Below are 27,245 nucleotides of genomic sequence, written 5' to 3' on the forward strand. Positions count from 1 at the left end.
TGAGGTTCCATCCTTCTGTTCTTTCATTTCTCTTCGATTAGCAAGACCTGTTTGAGCTATCTGGTCGAAATAGTTACTTTTCATCATGTTTTAGAAATGTCTTTGTACATTGTAGTGTCGAGTCAGAACACTCCTAGAGCATTCTAGATGAGCATTTTCCCTGAGGAGCGACCCACGTTATAGTCTGCAGAAAATGTTCCAGGCACCCCCACTTTAAATTACTAAAAGATGGCTGTGGAATCACAGAAGGCCCAGTATTGGCTTGAACTCACAATGTCAACGGGTTGATTTTTGTTTCTTATGAAGTGGCCAATATGTGGTTTGGAGCTGTGATGATGGGAAATTTTGGTAATATTAGGAAACCATCCCTCTGCTTTGTAATAATCCAGGAATGTATAAATACTCAAAAGCCGAAAACAGTTTAATAATATGTCTGAAATCAAATAGTAAAAGGAGGATCCTGTCTCTTGCCTTGAGCTAGTTTTAATGAATGTACCCAGTGCTGATGAAAGTAAATTAACATGCAGAAACAGAACCAGGAGGAAGCTGTGAATTGGACATTGACAGTGTACCCCCAGATGACAGGTCCATAAAACCTAGACCCACAGCTGCACCTGGGTGGTACCTGTCCTCATTTAGGGAGACACCCTATACAGTCAGCCCTATAAAGGTATGTACTTGGCCATGTATTCATTCATGTGCAGATGTGAGAAGGGAAAAGCAAAGCATTTCATTTGATCCTAAATATGTGTTGTTGTTGTTTTTCTTCTGATACTAAGGAAATCAGCACATTTTCACAGGCTCCTGGAAGTAGCATGAGCACCTCAGGCAGCGTGCCCTCCCTTAGCTGTGCTGTTGCCACTGCCGTGGCCGCGTGAACACTGCCTACACCTCAGAGTACACGGGGTGCTTTCTCGCGGGGGCTCAGGCAGCGTGCCCGGCATCACTCACAGCAGCGGGTGGGAGCGCGTCTCCTGCACGGATGCCTTTCTGCTCTTCCTCGAGCACATCTGACCCTGTAGTCCACTTCAGATGGGAAACTTACAGTCATCCTGATGTACGTTTCTTGGTTGGCAGTGGGCCGTCTTCTGGAATGTCCAGGGCTCTTACAACGCCGTGTCTTGTAAGAATAAGCACATGCCTTATAAACCATATACTTCATTACTTAGTCGTTTTTAGTCATGTTACGACTCTGATGGAATCCATTCCATTTCTCATTTAGTTTTTTGCTATTGTTGTTTTCCTAAAGATGCATGAATTTTTACTCCTAATTTGGACTCTTTGCTTCCAGGATAGCTTCTCAGATGTTGTTTGCTTGCTTCCTTCTTTCCCTCCCTCCCTTCTACTTATTCCTCCCTCCTGGGTTAGTTCAAGCACTTCTTGGAACCCAGACATTCTCTTTTTCATATTTTCCTGAAATATATCTTCAAGTTATGTCATCAAGGAGACTGTGTAGGACATAAATTTTATGAAGCCAGAATATGTTTATGCTTTGCTCCTTCAGGCTTGATTAATAGTTTGACTGGGTTTGTATCACTTTTCCTGAGAACTCTGGGATATTTTATATGTTCTTTATAATACTCTTTATTTTATATAACCACACTCATATGTGAAATGTCTAAGGCCAATCTTAATCTCATTCACTTGTAGATAATCTACCCTGATTATATATTCTACTCTCTGGGAAGTTTATCTCATTCTTGGCATTTTGAAATTTCACAAGGATTTGAGTTATTCGTTTATAGCACTTTTGACCTTAAACCATGTGTTTCTGACTTTATAGTTTTAAAAATAATGTATTCCTGTTTGTTTTCTTTCTTTATAAGCCTTACTGGTGTGATCTAAGGTTTTGATTGAGCAACAAAATCACTTATATCTCAAATTGTATCTATTTATCTTGTAGCTGTATGTTCTAGGAATTTCCTTACTTAGTCTTCCATTCTTCCAATGAATTATTTCCATCCTTATATTTTTATTTTGCAAGTACTCTTTCTGGGTTTATCATGATTTCCTTTTCACATAAATGTAATTTTTGTTAATAGATGCAAGACGATCTGAATACCGTTGAGGGCTAGGGTGTGTGTGTGTGTGTGTGTGTGTGTGTGTGTGTGTGTGTGTGACATTATCTTTCCTAAATCGTCTGTTTCCTTTGAGATCAGCTTTATCTTTAAAGTACAGAGCGTTTGTTTCGTTTTTTACCTTACCTTCCGCCTAACTTTTTCCTGAGTAGTGACCTGGGGTTTTCAGACAATGAGGTTGATTGTACAAAGTGGTTGGTGAAACTTTCTTCCCCTGTGGTTTTGTGATGTTCCATTTTGCCATTGCTTTCCCCAGTGAACATGAAAGCCATCCAGGTATTCAGTCCAGATGAGCAATTTGTGGAGGACGTAGAAGGTTTTGTTGGATTGAGCTTTTGAGGGTTGGATTTCATATTACAAAGTTCCTGAATGATAAAATAAGGATAGCCCTTACCCTGGGATACCAGAACTCAGCCTGGTTATTCATTTTCTCCTGGCACTCTTTCAACTTGGAAACTTAGGGAGCCCTTTGGTGCTTGTTTTGTGCAGGCATGAGGAAGGCAGCGTGACAAACTGCCTAGGAAATCTCCCTGCTAGCCAGCCTTCATAACCCAGCTCCTTCTACTCTCTGGCCTCTACTTCTTGTCCTCTGAGTCTGATTATCATTACATAATCAAACACGTGTTCTGGAAGATGGGTTGCACTGCTCAGTTTCTTACATGAAGAGTCTTGTTGGAGTTTCTTGTTCAGAAATGAACTTCTTCTACTTTTCTTACCAATTATGTGTTCCTTCTTGGAGGCTGTTGTTTTTAAATGGGTATCTGGGAAGGAGGAAAAACTTCTGATTGTTCTCCACCCACAATGTTGAACCAGAAGATGCCAAGAGTTTATTTGTGCATAACTAAACTTACAGAAACATAACTCCGTGACCACATTTTCATACATGTAATACAGTTTGATGATTCAGATCTGAGACACACACACAATTTGCACAATAAACCCACATTTCATTAACTTTTTTTTTCTTCTCCCATGAAGAGATTGGATAAGCCATCTGTAACATTCCTTCCATACTAATGTTCTTTATCCTGCTACTGTAACATAGTATAAAGAAACATTTAAAACACTAAATGAAATATGCCCTTTTTGAAATTTGTTCACAAACAAAAACCTCCAGTTACTAATGGTACCCTTTTCCTATGAAATGTTTCCATTTTATGTGACATTTACACTAATCACTTGTAACTTGACCTGATTTTATTAGAAATAAGTTTCATAAATAAAAATATAACCTAACTTCTGAAAGCACAGAATATAAAAATACCTTTTGGGGATCCCTGGGTGGCGCAGCGGTTTGGCGCCTGCCTTTGGCCCAGGGCGCGATTCTGGAGACCCCGGATCGAATCCCACGTTGGGCTCCCGGTGCATGGAGCCTGCTTCTCCCTCTGCCTGTGTCTCTGCCTCTCTTTCTCTCTCTCTCTCGGTGACTATCATAAAATAAATAAAAATAAAAAAATTTAAAAAATTAAAAATACCTTTTGTATAGATTTTAACAAAAATATTTTGATTTTGTAAGTATGAAAGTGTATCTCAAACACCTACTTCTTCAGCAGTTTTATTTTAAATCTCAATTGTTTTGTTCTCACTTTTTTTCTAGAATCATGGACATGGAAGCTGAGAGTCTGCCTAATGAACTTAAGGCTGCAGAATGATGTCTTCTCTCTCTTTGAATAAGAGCAAAGAAAATACCTTCCAAATAAGGACTCCTAGATTTTGGAGTTTGCATCCATCCTGCATTCATCACATTTATTTTACATCTGACCCCAACTGTTTGCCTAAATTAGATTGAAAATTAAGGAGCAAAAAAAAAAAAAAGAAAAGAAAAGAATATTAAGGAGCAAAGGATGCCCGCAGCAAAGGAACTGCACATTTTTGGAAGTTTGAGCAAAACAGCAGATGAAACATCAGCTGGGCATCGTGAGCTCGGACTCATTAAAGCAGGCTGGGAGTCACTAAGAGAAATAGGCCTAATCTGTGCAAGAACAGTGAAGACTTAATTTGTGAGGTAGGTGCAACGTAAAAGTAAGGTGTTTTATATTTCATTTCATCTCACTACTAGGAAGTAGCCACTCAGCGTTTGGTATTTTTATCCCACTTGAGTCTAATCTTCCTGTATTCTTCTTTGTTCCCTTCTTTGAAAAGTCACTGAACAAACAACAACCATGACCACAAAATATTAGATCATTTGGTGTATGATGTCCTGGGCTCTGGCATTTTTAAAACTTAGATGTGTATTGTATTTTTATTTTAAGGAGACCTGCACATCCTTAGATACTCTTTACTGTGTGCCCTGATTCATTGTTTTGGGGAATCTGTACAACCTTAAGCATTGAACCAAGTGCTTGAAGGAATAGAAGGATAAATACAATGTAGATTTTGCATTTTATGAGCTCAGAAGGCTACAAGAGAAGCTGGATGGTGAGGCATAGACTTCCCAGGGCCACATTCTTGTGCCAAGGAAACTAGAAGTAGAAGAGACATTCATACTACACAGGAGGTCTTCATGCGTAGGTTACATAGGTTACATCTGAAGTCAGTGTAAAGAACAGGCAATGTCTTGCTTGGCATGTGTTTCATACTTGTGCAAAGGCAGAACTTAGAACATGCTAGAAGAAGAGCAAATGCATCCATTTCAAGGAGCAAACAGTGCATGATGTCAAGAGAAGGGAAATAATGCCAGAAAAGTAGACAGCAGATAGGTCTCAAAGAATGTGAGTCCCATCAGGAGGGTTTTACAGTTAATAAAGCATATAATAATGATTAATGAATAATTTTAAATTATCAACATAGCATGGTCACAGCTGTGTTTCTGAAAGGTGAGTCTAGTGGTGGAGAATAAGAGGGACCTCAGAGCAGAGAGTGCATATGAGGAGTGAGGAGGTTCTTACAGAAGTTTCACCAAAGTCCAGGCTGAAAATCAGAAAGGGATGAGTTTGAGAGCTAGTGTAGATAGTACAAGCAGCATGACTTTAAGCAAAAAGTTAGAGAATTAATCATGGACACTTGATTTCTAAATCGCAGATCCTTAGTTTGGATAGAAGACATTGCTATAGTTTTCTCTCATGGTGTAACACATTACCACAAATCTGGGGGACTTCAAGCAATACCTATTATTAGCTAATAAACAACTGTTATTAGCTCACAATTCCCTAGGTCAGAAATCTAGCAACATCTTGCTGAATTCTCTGGTGAAGGCCTTAGAAAGCTGAAGTCAAAGGGTAGGCTCTGATCTTTAGGCTCTGGAGGAGACTCAGTCTCCAGGCTCATGCACATGCATGAAGAATCCAGCTTATTGTAGGACAGAGGTCCTTGCTTTGTGGCTGGATATTCGGCAAGGACCACTCTCACTTGCCTTCAAAGGCACCCAGAAGTCATTGACACCTTCTCATGCTTGGCATATCTGTGACTTCCCCTTCTGGTGACAAACCAGAGAAAATGCCAGCTTATAAAGGACTCCATGTGACAGGATCAGACCCACTAGGATAACCTCCCTTTCCCTTAACTCAAAATGAAACGATCAGTAACTTTATTGACATCTTTCAGAAACCCTTTTGCCCTGCCCAGGATGTGAACTTTTACATCTGAGGTGTGGGGATCCAAGCAGGGACTCTTGCGTCGGGCCATTGTACAACTACAGCATCTCTCAAGGAATGACTCTGCCACAGGAACAGCACATCTGTGCCTTTTTCTCCTTCACACCAGCTGTGTAATTGGTTGCCTTTTACATTTTAATTCAAGAAATAAAGGCAAAGGAAATGCACAGGTGAGGAGATAAAGAGCTGCAATAAGGCAAAAGTGCTCCTAAAATAGTACTTTCTTTGAAAAGTGTGGGGTAAGCACATATGCTGTGAGTTGGCGCAAAATCGAGCTTGTCAGGAGCTGGGAAGATATTCAGAAATGAAGGAATCTGTCACCACTCAGCTCGTGCCAACAAAAACGTCAGACCACATCAGCAAGGAGGATATGAACTGGGTTGCAGTAATGTGATAAAAATAGAGAATTGTAAATGTAGACGATTTCAAAACTGGCCAGATCTACAACCTGAGAATTACAGTGCTTATTTTATGGCCACAGGATGAAAAAAGGCAGTCATTTGAAATTTATAACAGTTGCAAGTGTAGAGTTCTGACTTTTTGTGTGTATGTGGCTATTACAGAGCCTTCTGTCTTCTAGAGATGGATGGAATCCATAGACTGTTTACCTCCATCTGTCTGTATCTGTGCGGACTCTGCGGCAGAAGCACTGCACTTCACAGAATCTTCATTTTGCCTTTTAATCTCTTGCTGCTCACATTAAGAGAAATTGCTGAAGTGAATTCTATGATGGGGAATCAATTTGGCTCCATATTTAGCAAAGTAAAAGGAGTAGAGTCAGAAATGGAATTGACAGCGAATGGAAATAGATTTTCTAATGGGACTCTTTCTTTCAGATTTCTTTTTAACTTAAATATTATAAAACCACATTACAGTCATGACTTATGATATTGGAGCCAATGCTGTAAAGACTGTTGTCTGTCAGGACAGTCAATGGGACTCCCCAGTGACATCAAGACAAATTAGGAAGTACATATTCTTTGTTTATAATTTATCTGTATTCTCTCCCTCGCCTTTCTCTCTCTTCACATATCTTGCTGTCTCTTTTTTAATAACTATCATTTAATTGTTTAGGTTTTCTAGGTGTTTAAAAATGCTCATAGTATCTTCCACCTTTGTCCCACATTTAAATGAAATATGTTATAGTTTTTCTTCTGATCAACACGATAATATTTATTTTCAGCATATTCCTTCTGAGGCTCAGGTGTTGCATGGCAGGCTATGGTTTTTATGAGCACTGGTTATCATAATTTCAGACGTACCACCTCTAATACAACCAGCATGCTTCAAATCAGTGCAGGGTGTTAAAAATTCCAGTTATGATATTAACACTAGACCTGTATGTAACTACAGAACTATAACTTATATTTTTAAACTTAAGTTACTGGAACTAAGTATGTATAAGGACTGATAGACTAAAAACGTCATGTAAACATGAAAGAGACTTTTGGGAAGTATGAATTTTTTTACATGGGAGACAAATTTCACAAATAATATACAACGGAGTTAACTCTCTTTTAAAATAACATGTAGTTTCATGGTCTACTCTCTTTAATATGGGAATGTGGTACAATTAAAAGAAACATATCACATTTTAAATTCATTGTATCTGCTGGTCTCAAATCTTTTAGGTATTAAATATTTAATTGAGTTAATGAAGAAGCAAAGTATTTAAATATAGATATTTTATCATAATATCTAAGTAACTCAAAGATGATGGCATACCAATGACATTTGTTAGATATTGTAAACATAGCACTATACAACATTTCTTAGTTGTTGTGAGTTTGGATTTGGAACAAGATCACAACGTTAAAGTTGAACTCTTTCCCATTCTGTGTTTCACATTTTGTTCTTGGCCCAAGGGAAAATCACTTTGGAATGCAGTCAGTGTTTTACTTGTGGGAATGGGAAAGATGTGTGTAGGGTTATTGGCCTACATTTTCCCAAAGGAAACTTTAAAACCCTAAATGTAGCCTCCAGCTAATGGTCGTCTTAGTTTTCTAGAACTAAAGCACAGATGAATTGTGAATCCAAGAAGTCTATCTTCATGCCCAGAGAGAAGCTGGCTCAGAGCTTTGGAATGCCCTGGAATCCATGCTTGGATGCCTCTGGTTGGTAGAAAGAACAGAGAAGTGAGAACGGAAAGTGGGAAATTCCAGCCCCTGTAACAGCCAGTATGAAATGACAAGTCAACGGTTAAATACTGTTTCAGAAAGGATTTTACCCCCAGAGAAAAATTAAATCTCTTCCTTCTCCACATGTCCTAGAAGAGCAAAGTCCCATGCATCATTTCCAAATTCCAGAGTTTCTTTTTTCTTAAAGTGAAGATGAAATGTGTGTTGGTAGAGATGAGGCTTCAATTATGCTTTTACTGTGACTGAGAGGGACCCATAAATAGGTGACCTCAGAGCACAGAGGACAAGTAGTATTTGGACCCCAGAGATATGAGCAGTCTTGGCCATCTTGGTGATGATCAGCACCACAGGAGACTGGACAGAGCCCAGGATTTGTTTCTATCCTGAAAACATGACAGCAGCTGAGACATAAACAGAGAAATTTAGGCATATTCACAGACTTGCAACCAAACAGCTCTGCTATGTGTAAATAGGAAAGCAGGACCTTAGAAATTCCTGGGCATGATCACCCTCACACACAAGTCATTATAATGAGTAATACGACATCACATTTGTGATTTGAACATCAGTTTGACTCCAGTGATTGTAGATGACTGACAAGTTTGCATTTTGGTCTCTCAGTTTGGTCTTAAAATTTCCAAAGCATCTCACTCAAGAGTGAACTATTGGGTATGATGAATGTCTCATAAAATATGCTTCAAGTCCTTATAATTACTAGCATGCATTGTAAGAGAGAGAACAGTATTTTTAAATAAGAAGTGTTTAAAATACAATCCTTGAAAGATACTTTGTAACCTGAATGTTTGGTAGTATACAGGTTGATTATATAGCATCACTGTTTATGGATTTATTTATTTTTATTTTTTTTCAATTTTTATTTATTTATGATAGTCACAGAGAGAAAGAGAGAGAGGCAGAGACATAGGCAGAGGGAGAAGCAGGCTCCATGCACCGGGAACCCGACGTGGGACTCGATCCCGGGTCTCCAGGATTGCGCCCTGGGCCAAAGGCAGACGCTAAACCGCTGCACCACCCAGGGATCCCTGTTTATGGATTTAAAATGAAGCTGAGAGGGTACCTGAGTGGCTCAGTTGGTCAAGCATCTGACTCTTGACCACAGTTCAGGTCTTGTCTCAGGATTGTAAATAAATCATAGGGTTACAAGGAACATCATAGAGAATATAGTCAATTGTACTGTAATGGTGTGGTTTGGTGATAAATGATAGCTATGCTTGTGGTGAGCATAGCATAGTAAAGAGAGTTGTCAAATCACTCTGTTGTACACCTAAAACTAATGTAACATTGTATGTTGTCAAATCTATTTCCATTATTAAAAAAAAAACAAGGACACAATGACAGAGTTGTCATCGAGTGCCCCAAGGGCAGTTGGGCTGCAGTAAGCCACCAGAAGAACTCACTGCCTTTTTTCTGTAATCAGTAAGCAAGTGAGATCTAATGAAATCCCAAGAGAAATTTGAAGCCACCAGAATCTCTTATTTTGAGAGAGAACTCTTTCTTTTTCATAGATTTATGTCAGCTTACAGAATAATATTTCTGAATCTCAGCCTGATTTTTACTACTGTGAATTTAAGTTAGTGTGTCCTCTGTTTTGTATTTTTCCACTCCTAAGATGTTCTTTTAATTTTGAAAAGAAAACAAATGGTGATATCCAAAAGGGAGCATTTCTCAAGGTAAGGGTCATCCAGACATGATGTGTCACATAGAGACTGGAGAACACTGACAACCATTTCCATAGGGAGGTGTTTCTTTGCACAGTATCCTCATCATTTCCATATACCTTGGACCAAATAATTCAGTTAGAGCATAGTAGTCTTACCTGACCCTCTCATAAGTGGTCATTGTAAGTATTTGCACCATATTTATTGCATGAATCCTGGAATGTCCTCATGGAAAGAGGCTGTCTGTTATTTTTTGGTCTTTATGCCAAATTCCTGGGCACACAGCAGCCTCTCTGCAAACACTTGTCAATCAAATTAGGCTTCAACCATGGGAACACAGAAATAAAACTCAGTCCAATTCACTGGAGACTCCTTGGAAACCCGAGAAAGAACACCAAAATCTTAGCACAACGGAAGACTCAAAGAGTGGCCCAGAATGATCCTGCTCCAAATTGTACAGAACTTTAGAGAAGTCTCAGATATACTTTTCATTGACAAACACCCTGGGAAAAATATGTATGCACCTTTTAATATTTAGCTAAAGGAATATTTGTTAATTTATTCCAACCTGATTGCTCAGGTTGATCCGGGATAGCCAAGGAAATGACCAGGAATAAGATTAAACTTGGACTTTTATACTTTTTACATCGAAGAAACAGAATTTATATCAGTATTTTTTATTAAATTTGTCTGTGATTTCCATATGATAAATAGTATTTGAAATTGGAATTATTCATGTCTAAGTATTTATCTTACTATCTTTATAATAGATTTTTTTTCCTTCAAGGCCATGCATGCAAATGTTTTACTAATTAAAAGGAGATGGTCTATCTTTTTAATTCTGTTGAGAAGAGGGAAAAAAAAAACCCTTAAATTTAAAATCCTTAACAATCTTTTCTTGGTCATAAATTCTGGGATGAATATACAGCTTTTATTTATGAAAAAGAAATAGTCAAGATTATTTGTCTCACATTATCCTTGTCTATCTTGAAAAAAATCATGTATTAGAATATAAAGAGGATAGAGTGTAAATAGAAGGATAGTTTTAAAATTGCATAAGGAAAATGAAAGAGTAAAGAACAGAAACATCAGCCACCCACATTAAAATCCTATAGAGGGCTTTTTGGAAATGCAGATTTCCAGGGCATAACCCTAGATATTGTGATTTAGAGAGACTGAACTAAAGCCTAACAATCTATATTTTTTATTTAAATTCCAGTTAACATAAAATGTTGTATTAGTTTCAGGTGTGCAATATAGTGTGATTCAACCCCTCCATACATTACCTGGTGCTCATTATGGCAAGTGCACTCCTTCATCCCCATCACCTGTTTCACCCGTCCCCCCATAACCTCCTCTCTGGTGATCATCAATGTGTTCTCTAGAGTTAAGAGTCTATTTCTTGGTTTGTCTCTCTTCCTCTCTCTTTTCCATTTGCTCATGTATTTTGTTTCTTAAAATCCACATATGAATGAAATCATATGGTATTCCTAACAATCTATATTTTAAGAAAAAACATACTCCTACTCTCATGAAACTTTGGTGCACTGACAAAATTAGATGTCATTAACATAATTCCAAATTCCCCTTTTACAGATGAGAAAAATGAAACCATTCAGAGACCATGTCTTATTCACCATTACTTATGCTATTTGCGCCGAAATACAAAGACAGGTCTTAGAAACCTACTGTTTTTAGTAGTTGCTGCAAAGCTCATTGAGCAGAAAGCTCTTGTGTTCTGAGCCTAACTTTATATGACTGCTGTAAGGGATATATGGCACAGACATCTCCCTCTCCCCTTGAGACATTCTGCTTCACAGTGCATGAAACATGCATGTACACAAACACCTATATAATTAAATAAATATGAAATAAGTGCAAACTGCTGTGGGACTTGAGGATGAGGAACATTTTGACTGGGGTGGGAATCAGATGAAGTTTTTTATTATATATATATCCAATTTATTCACATACAGTGTATTATTAGTTTCAGAGGTATGGTTCAGTGGTTCATCAGTTGCATATTACCCCAAGTGCTCAGCACATCACCCAGTTAATCCGTCCTCCCACCTGCTTCCCCTCCAGCAACCCTCAGTTTGTTTCCTGGAGTTGAGAGTCTCTTAGGGTTTATCTCCCTCTCTGATTTCATCTTATTTGTTTTTTTCTCCCTTTTCCTATGACCCTCTCTTTGTTTCTTAAAATACACATGATTGAAATCATAAGATAATTGTCTTTGTCTGATTGACTTATTTCACTTAGCATAATGCTCTCTAGTTCCATCCATGTCATTGCAAATGGCAAGATTTCATTCTTTTTTTGATGGCTGAGTAATAGTCCATTGTGGATAGCTAGCTAGCTAGCTAGCTAGACTATATATATGGGAATGGGAAAGGGAAATCTGACTGTGGACAGAGCTCCTAGCTTTTAGCTCAGGAAAGTATGAATTTTAGCATAGGGCAGCAGGACCTGAGAAAAACAAAAACTGTTGGATGAGATGTGTTTGAACAGTTAGGTTATGGCAATTAAAAGCAGAGGTTGAAAGGCAAATTTGCTTACCTATAGGGGTCAGGGAGGTAGCAAAGCTGGGAGCTGGTAAAGTAGAAAATGAGATCTCAAAGATTCCGAAATGTGGAGACCATGGTACTTAGGAGACTGTGTGGCCCATCCAAAGCTAATTAAAAGCTAAATTGCATTTTATAATGCCCTGATGGCTGAAGAAAGCAGACCTATGGGCCAGATGTAACCCCATCACCAGCAGCACGAGTGCCACTTTCACCTTCTGAAAGCCAAGCTCAGGAGTAGAGCTCATCCCAGGCAGTGTCCACCATGCCCCAGGCTTCAACTGCTACCTAAATGTGGATGTCCCCCATGTACTTTCTCTGTGTCCCTCACATCTCCTTATGTGTCCCTCACATCTGCACTTGGGTGTCTCAGTGGCACCTGGAATTTGAACATGACTAAATGAACCAGTATTGACCTCAAGGGAGTCCCTGACTGTTGCCCTTCCTACCGTCTACATTGCATCCATCTGCCAATGTTTCCTTTTAAATACCTCTCACGCCCTCATGCTATACCATGTCCATGAGTGTATCACAAATTGCTGTCAAGTCTTTCCTGGGAGTAACTTACTGCGGATACCACTGATCAATCCTTTTTCTTTTCTTTTTCTTTTTTAAGATTTTATTTATTTATTCATGAGAGGCAGAGACACAGGCAGAGGGAGAAGCAGGCTCCATGCAGGGAGCCTGACATGGGACTCAAACCTGGGTCTCCAGGATCACAGCCCGGGCTGAAGGTGGCACTAAACCGCTGAGCCACCTGGGCTGCACTCAATCCTTTTTCAATACAGCAGAAACAGTTATCTGTGCAGAGGTGATTAGGCCCCACCTTGATCCCCTGTCACCTGGAGAATTCCTTAATCTTTACCATTGTTCCTACCAGTTCTGGCTCCAAGTTATTGCTCCAGGCTTACTGGTTACTGATGTTCTGGTCTTTCTTCCTGAACAACAAGACAGTTTTTTCAGTTTCTTGAGCAGACCCTGCTTTCTCTGGCCAAACCCCTTTGTGCATAAACACTGTTCCTTCCCCTGCAATCTTCTTCCTTCTCTCCTCCTCCTTCTCCAAGATTAGTTGTTTATGTACTCATGAGATCTTCATTCTAAGGTCAGGTTCCCATAAAGTACTGCCTGAACTCGTAGATTCAGTCATAAGGCTACATGCTTTAGGTCAACACTGCTTAGTTTCCTTTTTTTCTACTTATCACAGTCCATAACTTTTTTTTTTTGTATATTATTGTTATTTTCCTTAGCATTGGTCCTGATTATTATTAACCTATAGTGCTAGGAATTATTTATAGGGAAGATATTATATGAAGGCATTAATAAATAGGAAAATTAGTATGTTGTATGTTGGAGGATATTAAATATTAATCTAAAGAGGAGAGTTTTTATTTTATTCTGGAAGTGAAGTTTGCATATGTGTATTTTGTTTTGTTTTATTTTTTAACAGGGTAGATCATGATACGGAGTTAACTTTAGGAAGAGAATACATTAACTTTTGGTGACAGACCTTTGGAGGACCTAGAGCAGAGACTGGTGGGTGTTAAGAAAGTATAAACAGAATCTAATGTAAGATAGAACCACAGCAAGGGCTGAGGGGAGGCAAGAGGGGCGCAGATGTCAGTGAAGTGGTAAGGTTCAATCTCTAGGACTTGATGCATGTGTGGATTCATGGGGAGAGGAAAAAGGTGAAATATGAGTCAGAATGGCTTTTCAGAGTCTAGCTGGATATATAGAAAAGCAGATGGCACCATAACTCAAATTAGGAAAGTCTTAAGTAACCCCAAGACTGGTAATTCTAATTTTCTGTCATAATCATAGCTAAAGAGATGGACCCTCCTATACCTCATAGACACCATTAGTTGCATCTCATTCAATTAAAAAATACTCCAAAGTGGTCAAAACCAGTATGTCATGAACTGGTAACAAATCGTATTAATACATTGTCCAAGTGTAAGGGGAGTGGTTTCATGTAAAGCAGACTACATAGAGATTTGTAATATTGGAGTTATTTTTTCCTTACGTTCATTTTTATATTGGTAAAATGATAGTAACAATCTTTAGGCAAAATCTTAAGTCTTACAATGTCTTCAGATATTTTCTGCTTTCAAATTCTCTGTGAGTGAACCAGATAAATGTAGTAGAGTTATCTTAGAACTTAAATTATATCAGTTACTATAAAGGAGCTTTACAGTATCCATGCATCATTTTCTTTTTAGGATACCAGGTAAGCTTGACCCATTTTGGTTCTGCAGATGTGATGCTTTTAGGCATTAAGAATCTAGAACAGGATGGGACATCTGGGTGGCTCAGTCAGTTGAGCATCTGACTCTTGGTTTTGGATCAGGTCATGATCTTAGAGTTGTGAAATCAAGCCTCCAGTCAGGCTCCACACTTAGTGGGGAGTTTGCCTGAGAGTCTCCTTCTTCCTCTGCCACCCGCCCCTGCTCCTTCCATCTCTCTTTCTCTAAAAATGAATGAATAAATCTTTTTTTAAAAAACACAGAAGTAGGGATCCTTGGGTGGCGCAGCGGTTTGGCGCCTGCCTTTGGCCCAGGGCGTGATCCTGGAGACCCGGGATCGAATCCCACATCGGGCTCCCGATGCATGGAGCCTGTTTCTCCCTCTGCCTATGTCTCTGCCTCTCTCTCTCTCTGTGACTATCATAAATAAATTTAAAAAAAAATAAAATAAAAAACACAGAAGTAGAGATTTTATTCAATTAATTACTAAATAACTAGAAAAGATAGCAAGGACAGGCAAACAACATAAACAATGAGATGTCAGAATGGAGTGTCAATGTTCATTTGTCCAAAGTCTACACCTCTTCTATCCAGTTTTGCATTATTCAAGATCAAATAAAATTTAAAAATCAGTTCCTCGGTTGTACTAAGCCACCTTTCAAATGTGCTTCCATCTCAGGAAGTGCAATTATAAAATATTTCCATCACTGTAGAAATTCCTGTTGGAAGCCACTGGAAGGGTTCTGTAGTGTCCTACTCCAATAGCCGGCATGTTTGGAACTAATATTATTAGAAGGAGCAATTGATTTCTTCCTGTCAACTTCCTCAACTGAAGAGTTCTTTTAAGGACACTTTGCTTTTCCCCTTGATTTAATAATGTGAATTGGACTAAATTGTATTGTTGCTCAAGTGAGTATGCATAGCAGTAGAGTAAATAATGTGTTTCCCAGCACTGAGAGTGGTGTTGAGATCCTCTAGGAGACAGGGCAGCTGACAGTGAGAAGGTCAACGTTGCCTGCTGCCTGGGTTTTCCGTTGTCGATGTCAATGCATCTGAAAGGTTCTTGCCAAGGTGTATTGTGCTGCGTTTTAAATAACCAATGTTCACATTTCCCTGTGATTTCAGAGGTTGAGCAGAAGGAGAGGAATGATGGATAAATAAATCTTACTAGCTCCCAAAGGGCAGTGTATGTGCGGTCACTTTTCTTACTGGTTTTAACTCGTTTATTCAATTAGGTTTATTGGGCTTACCTCACTCTCAGACAATTAGTGGTAACTTACGGAAACATTTACAAAGGCCTAGGGAAAATAGAGGTAATTAGAATAAAGGAAAGTAAGGTTAGGATAATAAACGCACGCATGAGCTAACTGCTTGCTTGCAGAAGCCATCCTGTTGAATGCTGGTTTTGAAGCAGGAACCAAGGGTGACCCAAGAAGCACAGCTCGCATGTCCTCAAAACACTTCTCCGCAGATATTACAATCCCCCACCTAGCTTTCATGATCACTGCACAAATATGATGTCAGCTACTGCTAAGAAAGTGGTTTGCAGCATTGCAGGTTTATAGTGAAAGGCCAGGCTGCGTGACTTCCCGACTGACAAATGGGGCCGAGTGCGCACATTCTTCAGAAAACTAATGAGGCCGATTACAGAAACACGATTTTAAATAGACGTCCATCGGCAGCCCGTCAGAGCGCCAACTGAAGAATCATCTTCAAACAGTCTTCCTATGGAAGAAACTGTCCATTGTAATGGAATAACTTTATAACATTTCCCAGTTACCTGCGTTTTGTCATACAGTCACTTCTACTTTTCCCCAGTGATATGCATATGCCCAGCTGTGTATAGATAATTATAACTGTTTTCCTATATTTAAGATAAGTGTATTCTGAAACAGCTGGAGTTAAAAGTGCAGCTTGCGGCAAAGGATCAGAGCACAGCCACCCACTAGGGGTTTTAGCCTACCCTTGACCTTGTCAGCGCAGTGTTGTATGTGACCTAGTCGCCAGCAGCCCACAGGAGATGTAGGGATGCTGTTACTTGATCTCTTCCTATACCTTATCTCTCAATGTCATTTACATACCAGTCTGGGCTTCTCTTTCAAACAAAGCAATCACTTGGATAATTTGTGTCAAATTTTATTTTTCCTGTTAACTAGGTAATTACCTTCTCTCTGTTATATGTAGGCAGCCAAGGGTAGACACTCAACTCTAGAACTAATAGGTTGCAGACAACCTACTTGAAGGCCTCCCCTTTCAGTCTAGAGATCATCAGCCTCCAAGTAAGCCAAAGACTGCCTGGAGGTAAATTAAAAACAGGAACTCATTTGCTGTTTTGCAAAATCTAAAGTGACAGTGGGGGGCCCATGAAGTTACATTTACATTAAAATACGACTTTTTCTTCCTCACAAGATTATTTGTAACTTGCTAGCTTGTTATAAAACCACATGATTTAAAACTTCAAGCATATAACTTTCTAAACATGTAAATTAAAACTAGGAATTTCTTCTTAGGAAAGGGGATCATTGTATATGATATATATATCAGCAAATTGGCTGGTAAATGTAATAAAAAGTCCTACATCATTTTAACATCCAGGAATGCTGCTTTAAAGGGCATCTAAGATAAAATGACTGACTCAGAAAAGAAGTACGCCATATGATGGAGTTACAGAATGTCATTTCAGGGATCAAGAGTGAGTTTTAAGTATGATTTTTCCGGCCATAGCGATGCTTTCCGAGGAACGGTGATATTTAAAAATGTAATTGTGGTATAATCCACCAGCACTATCTTTCTCCCACTTTGTTAGAAGTATCTGTTTCTATTGAAGGCAGATTGTCCAGTTTTGGACTAATTTATTAGCGTTGAGCAGACATGACTGACCTTTGTCACTCATTTGAGAACCTAAAGTCATAATTTAAATATGTTTTTAAGATGCTGGGTGAAACCAGGGACTTTGTAAATGCAATTACAAACCCCTAAAATTAGAAAACAGTTAAAATAGAAACATATTTTTCTAACTTGTAAGCTATAGTTTGCAAGCTAATCATAATAAATTTTATATATGTAAATAACACATTTTATTTTGTAGTGCAAACAAATGCCAGTAAATTCTGGTCAAAATGCTTTCATAAGTATTTTAATTTATGACACTTTATCTGAGATCTTTCAGCATGGATTTCACCAAAATTACGTTAATTTTATGAGGTGAAATAATTTTCAATTTCATTTTGTACTACATCAAGAGCTGATGCTTATGTCTGCTCTGGCACTGATTGCTTCATGCCTTTGAGCGAATAACTTTTGGCCTTGGTTTTGTCTAGGAAATGAGCTGCTTGACCTAAAGGATCTCTAAAGTCCTTTGGCTCCTAAAATTTCTGTATTTCTAAATGATAGAATTCAGCCCTTAAAATAATCACCATTAGGACTTAACAAAATTGACAGTAATTTCTCCATTTATTAAGTGCAAAATACTACACTCAAAACTTTCAGAATTCTAGTGGGGCAGAGAGAAACACAAACAAATGCATCCAGAGAAAAGTGAATTATAAAACTGTTATTTCTGTCAGAGTATCCCACAGGCAGTGATGTACAGGCAGAGGAGAGGGAAAGGTGGATTCCTTTTTGGAAGAGGTACAGATTGTTTGGGACTAAGTGTTGAGAGGCCTTGAAGGCTGACTTAAGGAGTTGTACTGTCATCCCATCACCATGACTTCGCAAAAACCATATCATGGTTGTTAGCATGATGGGATAAAATGCAGAGCCCTACGCTTTAGGAAGAGGGTCTCAACAGAATTATTTAGATTGAATTGTGCCTGAGAATGATTGGGATGGTTCTGATGGAGATGTGGAGGCAGACAATTCAGAGCCACAGGGGAAGTCTCCCCAAGCTCCATTTTGTTGACCTCTTTCCAATGACCTACTCATTTTCTGTGATGATTTTTCCCCTATTTCTTTGACTCTTCCATCTCAATTTTCTTTTCAAGATGTACTTCCTTACAAATTCCTATAAATAGTGTTTTCACCAAAATAGTGTTCTCAGCTACATTTGCTGACAAATATTACGTATTTTCCTAGTAATCGAAACTTTCTCCCAAATCCCCACAGTTCCCATGTAGACACCACTGATTGGATAACTCCCAAATTTCTAGTTCTGTCATGAAACCCTCCAACTTACTCATCCTTATAGCCTAGAAACTGTTAGACTTCTCTGGTTTTACCAAGGGCCCCTTAAATTAAAGATTCTCAAAAACCAGAGTATTGTTTCCTTCAAATCTGTACCTTCCACATCCTCTCCTGGATTAAAAGCACCACCATCTACATAATGGATCAAGTCCCAAGCTTGCCTATAGCTTCTGTCTTCCCCCTTATGTTTAATAAATTGATGTTCTAAGTCCTAAAGATTCAATCTGCTTATTATTTCTGCAAGCCATCTCTGCATTGCACCAGCTGCCAGTTTTAAAATTTTAATTATCGTAACACACTACAAATTATGTCTTACCTGTGTAAGGTAAGACACAGGTATATCTTTTAACTATTCCCACACCAAATCATACTCCAGACTACTATTGGAGTGAGAAGCAAAAAGAAATCTGTTGCATAAATCCCTTTGTTCAGTTCTTTCAGTGGTTCCTTATAAACTTTCAGAAAATATCCTACTTCTTTAGCATAATTGGAGAGGAAATTTTATAATCCTGCCCCTGGTAACCTGTAAATTTCCACCTTATCCTACTGTGCCCTCCATAGCTGGGTGTTTTGGTCATTCTTTTTGTTTGTTTGTTTGTTTGTTTGTTTGTTCTTTAAGATTTATCTATTCATTTTAAAGCAAGAAAGAAAGAGAGAGCAAGCATGCACAGGGAGGGGCGAGGGAGAGCAAAAGAGAAACCTTAGCAAACTCCATGCTGAGCCCATAGCTAATGTGTGGCTCAGTCTCATGACCCTGAGATCATGATCTGAACCAAAACCAAGAGTCAGGCACCTAACTGACTATGCCACCGAGGGGCACCTCTGGTCATTCTTAATGACCTGCAGTTTCCCTCTCTACCTGTCTATGCTAATTCTCAAATCTGTTCTTAAATCTTACTTCTCTGGATAGCTTTCTTAGGTATACAAACATCTATTCTTACAGTACTATTCCATACACATGTCTCTTTGAAGCATTTACACTGCTGTTTATCATTGTGGACTTATTTGCATTTACCTCTTCTTTTCTCTTACACCCTGAAATTCTTCTCTACCTAGAATGTACACTAATATGGAGCACCTTCTTGATTCTCAGTTAATAGTTATGGATGGATAAACACAGAAATAAGGAATAATCCAGAAAGTAGTAGTAAATCCTAAACAAGTGCTGTTAGAAAGTATATGTAGCAAGATGGGAACATTGAGGCAGAGTCACAGCTGGCTCCTCATACCTCGAAAGAGAGCATCACAAGACTGGAAGCTTGCATCTCTTTGGGGCTAGAGGGTGTTTAGTGGTGCTCATAAGCAAAGCATGCTCCAGGAAGAGTACTCTATGTTTGAACAGATGAATATGAATTCTTGCCTCAGTAGAATGTATTGTAGTCATTTTTTTTTTAAATTTTTATTTATTTATGATAGTCACATAGAATGAGAGAGAGAGAGGCAGAGACACAGGCAGAGGGAGAAGCAGGCTCCATGCACCGGGAGCCCGACGTGGGATTCGATCCCGGGTCTCCAGGATCGCGCCCTGGGCCAAAGGCAGGCGCCAAACCGCTGCGCCACCCAGGGATCCCTGTATTGTAGTCATTTGAGTCACAGCCCCATGAGGATGTCCAGGAGGTAGTCTGGAAGAAAAGTCTGAGACAGGAGGGCAAGAAGTCCGTGCCCTGGAGATGTAGTTGTAGCCTGGAGGTGGGTGATACTGCCAAGAGTTTAGAGAGAAAGATGATGACTGATTATAAATCCTGAATCAACATCAACATTAAGGGGTAGAAGGGGATGGAAGAGAGAAGATCCGGTTGGAAAGATTTAGGAAGTGCAATCATAGAGAAAGACAGAAGGCAGGGAAATTGGAGAAAAACAGAAATCAAGTAGAAATATATTCTGTGGTTTCAAATGCTGCAAAATTGACCATTTTTAGGTTAAAAAAAATCGTCTTGTGAAGCAAACCCCAAAAACAGTTTCAGCTTCATAGTAGAGGTGGAGTCTGTTTTGCAGAAAGCTAAAAGTATTAGAAAAGGTAAAGAGGAAGCATTATTGATTTTAGAATGTTATTTCAGAATATTATTATTTTCCTGAAAGGGAAGAACAGGTGCAAAAATTTAAGAAAAGAAAGGAATTGAAGTGGAGTTCTTTCAAGGCAGGAAAGTTAAGCATATCTTCAGATTTAGGAGATGTTTACAAGGGGGAAGTGGAGACCAAGGATGAAGGAGGCAAGTTAGATTGTAAAGGAGCAAAGGTCCAAAGAAGACCAAAGGGCCGTGAGCTAAGGGAAGGAGGGAGATGTGGTGTTGATACGCAGAAAGGTTGTGAATCTAGCTGAGGTAGAAAGAAGCACTGAACCAACAGACGAAACTTTGCAGGTGCAGAAAGTAAGAGCGAGTGATGTCATAACATGATATTAACACAAAATTCAAAGTACAAAAAATCTGTCTCTTAAGAGTGAGGGATCTGTGCAAGGAAGAGGGGTCTCAGGCATAATAGAATTAATTTTGTGCAGAAACCTGAACACCAATGAATTAGCACTGCATATTGATTCACTTATTCAGTGATATAAAAATTGTTCATTATTATGCCATGAAATAAGATCTAAAACAACAAATCTAAAACAACTCGCTTGAAGCTTTAGTCTGGTAATACAGAAACACGCTAGTAAAAGATTTCTTTTTCTTTCTTTTTTTTTTTTTGGTAAAAGATTTCTTAAAGCACGTTATTAATTTATTCCACTTGATAAGGTAGGAGCATTGGCACAATTTCTATAATAAGCTGTTCAAATAGTATTGCATTTTTGGAAAAAGCAGAACTGGATAAAGTGATTTTATTTTGATGTTAAAAATGTGTCATATTCTTAGGCATTCAGTCAACTGGTGACAACATACTTTGATTCATTATTGCTAATCTGCAGGAATAATCATGAGTTAGGGCAGTAATGAGATTCAACCTCTCATTAGGAAGGAAATCAATAATGTCCGACAGCATGTAAATCCAATGTGGACAAGCAATTAATAACAACAGAGCCTCCCACACTGTCAGATAGAAGAGTACTCACTGCACCCGCATTCTGAAGAGGAAAAACAAAAATGCATCCAAGTATGGAGTTTGCCATTTGAAAAATGCAACTTCATGGCCTTGTAACATGCATCAGTGAAATACATTTTTGTAAGAGGTCAGAGGACAGTAAATAAGGTACTTACTGATTCTAAGCAGGAAGCTACTGATTTCTGCTTAAAAAGGTGTTTAAAACACTTGGAGTAATTGTATTCATATAAAATATTCCTTTATAGTTACTGCATCTATAAAATTATATTTGTGGGTTTATATTATAGATTGAAATGTTAGATGTGTTCATGCTTTCTCTCATGAACAATGAGATGTACAGTTTACTTTCCTAAATTATCAAATCAGAGAATCCCGAAAATTTAGAAATCCACATTATATTAAAGGCATCATAATTCAGTATTTGCGTTTCATAGTTTAAAAAGCTGAGACCAGTTAAAATAAAGGACTAATGTGATAATCCAACAAGCAAGATGAAAATAAACTCTTTTCCATCATCCTGCCTCTAGTTTTGAAGTATAGTAGGTTATTGGTGCTTACAACACAGTGTATTCATTCATTCTTAAATTCACTGAAGCACTGTTGTTATATTTTCTTCTCTGTTCACATTATATCTTGGGTTGGTAGAAATGTGTTTGAATATTGAGTATTTCAAATCAAATGGATAAAATCTCTATACTAAAATATGCCTTATTAAATGTAGGGAAGGAACAGTCACTAATCCTTATGAGCACCTACTGTGTGCCTTTTAATCCTATCCTGTAAATTATGCAATTAAGTATTATGTCCCTTTATATAGCAGAAGACCAGGTCTTGATAAGTTACTTACCCAAGTTTCTAGTCAAGAAAAGATGAATCTAAGCTTAAAAATCAGGCCTATCTGAGGTCCAGGGTAGTACAGTTGGTTGAGTGTCTGACTCTTTTTTTTAAGATTTTATTTATATATTCATGAGATACACGGAGAGAGAAGTAGAGACTGTAGGCAGAGGGAGAAGGAGGCTCCATGCAGGGAGCCCAATGTGGGACTCGATGCCAGGACCATGGGATCATGCCCTGAATCAAAGGCAGACACTCAACTGCCAAGCCACCCAGGCATCCTGAGTGTCTGACTCTTGATTTCAGCTCAGGTTGTGATGTCAGGGTTACGAGATCAAAACCCACATTGGGGTCTGCACTCAGTGTGACATCTGCCTGGGTTTCTTTGTCCCTCTCTCTCTGCCCCTTGCCTTGCATGTGCATGCTCTCTCGCGCGCCCACGTGCACTCTCTCTTTCCCGCTCTCTGTCACTCTCTCAATTAAATAAATAATCTTTAAAAAAAATTAGGACTATCTGATTTCACAGTCCATCTTTCTACTCTACTCTTTTATTAAATTTTAGGTGACTTGAAAGATGCTAAGCATATGATTTTAGAACAGGTCACGTACAATAAAAGTGAAGATAATCTTTAACTCCAGGCTTTATTAAAAGGTAAACTTGCAAGGTAAGTCTCATAAAATAACCAGTAAAAGAATATGAATAAAATATAAGGAAATATCAGAAGACAGGAAAAACAGAAGTGGGGAGACAAAGAGAAGTCACAGTATAGTTTTAGGCCCAAGATAGTATGTTTTAGATCAGTTATCAGAGCAGTACATGTATCTACACAAAGGAATGAAACGCACTGGAAATGGTAATTATGCAAGTATAAGTGTGATATTTTTATTATTTAAATATATTTATAATATAGTTGACTGTTTTACCCAAATTAATAAGAATATATTAAGAGGTTTTAACCCTTGTAAAAGCAAAACACATGACAATAGCATGAATTCCAGAACAGGAAGTCATAGTAAATTTTTTAAGGTTTCTATACTAAATGTGAGGAGGCATAGTGATGTTGAAGATAGACTATAATAAGTTAATAATGCAAAAAAATAAGTTAATAATGCAGAGTATGTATGAATCTTGCAGCAACAACTCAGATAAAAAAAAAACTGTAGCTAATACCCTAAAAAAGAGCTAAAATAGAATCATAAAAACAAGCCAAAATAAAGATGCTAATGAGGAAAAAGGCATTAAAAATAGGCAAATAGACAGCAAATAGCACGATCATACTTGTCTCAGTATATCCGTTACCACATTAAATACAAATGGTTACTGGATTGAAGGTATTTGTCAAAATTCTCTGAACATTGCACCTGAGATAAGTGACTTTTATTGTTTATAATGCATGATTCAGTTTAAAAAATGGTACCACAAAAAATAAAACACGCCACAGCTGAGAAGAAATATTTACTATACCTATTGCCAACAAAAGAATCTTTCTTCAAAATGGATAAATAATGTCTACACATCAATAAGAAACATTCAAACAAACCAAGGGGAAAATAGGAAAATACATGAGAAAGTATTTCATAGCAGAAGAAACACAAATTGCCAACAAAAATAAGAAAAAAAGTTCATTCTCGTTATTAATGAGGGAAATGAAAATTAAAGCTATGCTGAGATACTGACTGGCTAAAATCTAAACGTCTGATAAGTATGAGAGGACATGGAAGGAAGGATGAGGCACCATTGTTGGGGGAAATAAATTAATAAGAGCAATTTGGAAAAAAATGTTGAGTTACCTAGTAAATTAGAACAGCATATAATGTGCAATAGATTTCCTTTTTTTTTTTTTTAAGATTTTGTTTATTAATTCATGAGAGACACACAGAGAGAGAGAGGCAGAGACACAGGCAGAGGGAGAAGCAGGCTCCATACCGGAAGCCCGATTCAGGACTTGATCCCAGGACTCCAGGATCACACCCTGGGCCGAAGGCAGGTGTTAAACCGCTGAGCCACCCAGGGATCCCCAATGTGCAGTAGATTTCATTGTACTCCTTAAATAATTACTGTACAAGTGTACTAAATATGTTCTTCAGTCACTCTTATCTCAATACATCTTATACAAACATCTTAATCTCTCTGGCTTTGATAATCACTTTCCTACTCAAAAAATCTCATTGCCTACAAAATTATTCCGCATTCCTTAACCATATCCTGGCCCCTTACATGTTTCCATTCTCACATCCCAAGATTGATGTGATGTTCACATACTCTTGTGAGCCGCTCTCTGTGCCTCCTACATACCCCCGGACTCCTTACCGGGGATATTTGGAATGTGTCCCTCCCCCCACATCTCAAAATCATTCTGTTTAAATGTCATCCATCCTTTGAGATTTAAACCAAACACTATTCCATTTTTGTCAGGTGGATGGTTTCAATCTTACCTTGGAAATCAGATTTTCTGGCTCCCACAACCAGATGAACTATGTCCTTAAAACCTCTCTCTTTCTCTGTCCCTCCATTTATATATACACACATTTTGTTGATTCTGTATCTCTGGCAGACTGACTGATTTATTATTAGTCAGTCATATTTTTCCTGTGCTTCTCTTGTACCACATAATGTTTTCCAAATCTGCTCTTGTTCTTGCCTCTCCTCTGCCCATCATTACCTCTTAGTCTTACACTAAAGATCACATCAAGGTCCTTTCTTAGTAGGGATGCTCCTGCGGATCTCTCACCAAGGTGTATCTTTGTGGTACATGTTATCAAAGTACCATAGATCTGCCACTGTAGGAAGTTCATTAGAGTTGTAACTTCATGTTTGTTAGAATGGGTTTATTAATGTCTGTTTCCCCAGTGTATTGCAGACCATGGAGGCATGATCCATATCTGATTTTAGGATAGTACCTGCTATATCATAGATGCTATTTATCTTTATAAATTGTGTGTATGTATGTGTACATGCTTGCACACATGTGGGTAGTACAGTAATGAACACTTTTTTGTCATATATATTTTAATTTCTTTATAAGAGTCTTATTGAACTCTTTTGAATTCAGTATTCTTATCTGATTCATCTCTCCATCCCCAGTAACAGGTCTTGAAACACAGTGTCTTTAAAGTAGTATTGGTAAAGGAACATAATAATTATAAATAAGCTATTATGTGCTATGTACTGTCCTGAAGGTAGGTTTTCAATGAATGCTTAGATGAAAGCATGGATTAGTTACTCTCTATGGTTTAAAATTAAGTTCTGAGGTTGAGGATAACGTCAATTACTCTGTAGAGATGATTGAATAATTCATGAAAGGCAGCTTAGATGGGAACCAAGGACGGTTGGCAGCCTTCAATCAATTCAACAGTTTTGAGAGTTTAAGTATATTTTATACATGCCCACAGCAGACCTTAATGTCCCCAATTAGCCATTGCAACACATGGAAGGATTGTCTTTCAAGAAGGAAATAGCATTCAACAGGGCTGGTTCCTGCTAAAGAAATAGACCACATGAGAAGAGAAATGTCCATTAGACTTAGTGAAGACAGACCAGTGAGCTCAGGAAGACCTGCACTGGCTCAAGGTAGGGCTGGTAGTCAGGCTGCAGTAGGCGGTGGGGAGTAGGGTGCATGTCTGAACCATACTCTTCAGTAGCCTGGGGTGACAGTCAGGTGTATGTGTTAGTCAGAAGAAAACTTCGTGAGGTTTTGCAGATGGTGTGACTGTGCAACAGTGATATGTGAATATGATAGTGAGGAGACAGAGGTTCTGGCTGCTGTACCCCCTTGTGTTCCTTGCAATAAGATCAGTTGTCAGAAATGTGTTTGGGGGAAAGATACTGAGATTGAAACTGGGAAATCTATAATCTCCTATGAAATAATCTTAGGACATTTTCACAAATGTGAAGAAATATTTTGAAAGGCTATGTATAAGTTTTGCTGTTTACTCTTTTGGGTTTTGTTTTGTTGGCTCAGAATAGCCAGCCTGCAAGATAAATCAGCCTTCTTGGTGATTTAGTTAATGTGTATGCTGCTAAAAAGATACCAATAGTAAAAGCACGGCCTCAAAATGTTTGTACAACATGCATAAGCGAATTTATGAGACTAGGACCAAAAGCAGATGCACCTTGGAAATCTTATGAAATCTCTCTATAAATGAAAGAGATGATCTCAGAATACCGCTGTCATGAAGAAATTGAGTAGATGAGCAGTTAACCCAGCCAGAAAGAACTTGTCAGCAGAATCTGTATAATAGATTAGACAGCTCATATCACAACCTAAAACTGAATGATGGAACATTTCAGTGTTTGCCAGTTAAACAACTGCAGATTGAAATTTTTAAGGAAACCATGATCATTAAGACAACTATATATTTTCTGCAATTTTTCACTGTTTTACTTCATGAAAAATTTTGTAGGTCTTATGTTTCCCTATGAATATAGCCGAAATTCAATTCAAATAATTTAAACATTTGTAAAACTGCCCATATCCATTGAATTGTTCTACTCACAGTATATTATCAAAGTACTATTTTCATCAGAAAGCCAGTACTTAAATTTTTTAAAAGGCAGGCATTGTTGTGAAGATAATGAGCATGATCCCAAATAAGAAGAGCTAGATTTGATTTTCTTACACGGTTTTTATAATTTCCACTTTCTAATTTATCCAAAAGTCTTGTTGAATAATAGATTGTATAAACTTATAATCCCTGGATATTGTACTCTAACCCCTAACATGGATCAAATATTGCTGATAACAAAAATAATTGAGACATTTATGATGATAAAATGAAGGTTTTAAAGATTGTGTACAGGGCATTGCATTATGATATTTGGGGTTATATAATAACGGTGTCAGTTCCATTTTTAGAAGATTAAAACTTTGAAGCATTTAAAAGTGATACCAGGTTCTATTAGT

The 27,245-nt window shown here is 38.1% G+C and overlaps 1 long non-coding RNA gene across 5 annotated transcripts in view; it reads left to right on the forward strand.

Moving 5' to 3' along the window:
- LOC129517543 (uncharacterized) overlaps nt 1–27,245 on the forward strand; it is a 435,231-nt gene that overhangs the window by 226,727 nt on the left and 181,259 nt on the right. For all 5 annotated transcript variants that reach the window (XR_008666072.1, XR_008666070.1, XR_008666071.1 and 2 more), the window contains one exon: nt 3,676–4,083. This is a non-coding gene — a long non-coding RNA (uncharacterized LOC129517543). The remainder of the gene's footprint in view (nt 1–3,675; nt 4,084–27,245) is intronic.

Source organism: Nyctereutes procyonoides, unplaced genomic scaffold (genome assembly GCF_905146905.1).
Source record: "Nyctereutes procyonoides isolate TBG_1078 unplaced genomic scaffold, NYPRO_anot_genome, whole genome shotgun sequence".
In the NCBI taxonomy this organism is placed as follows: Eukaryota; Metazoa; Chordata; class Mammalia; order Carnivora; family Canidae; genus Nyctereutes; species Nyctereutes procyonoides.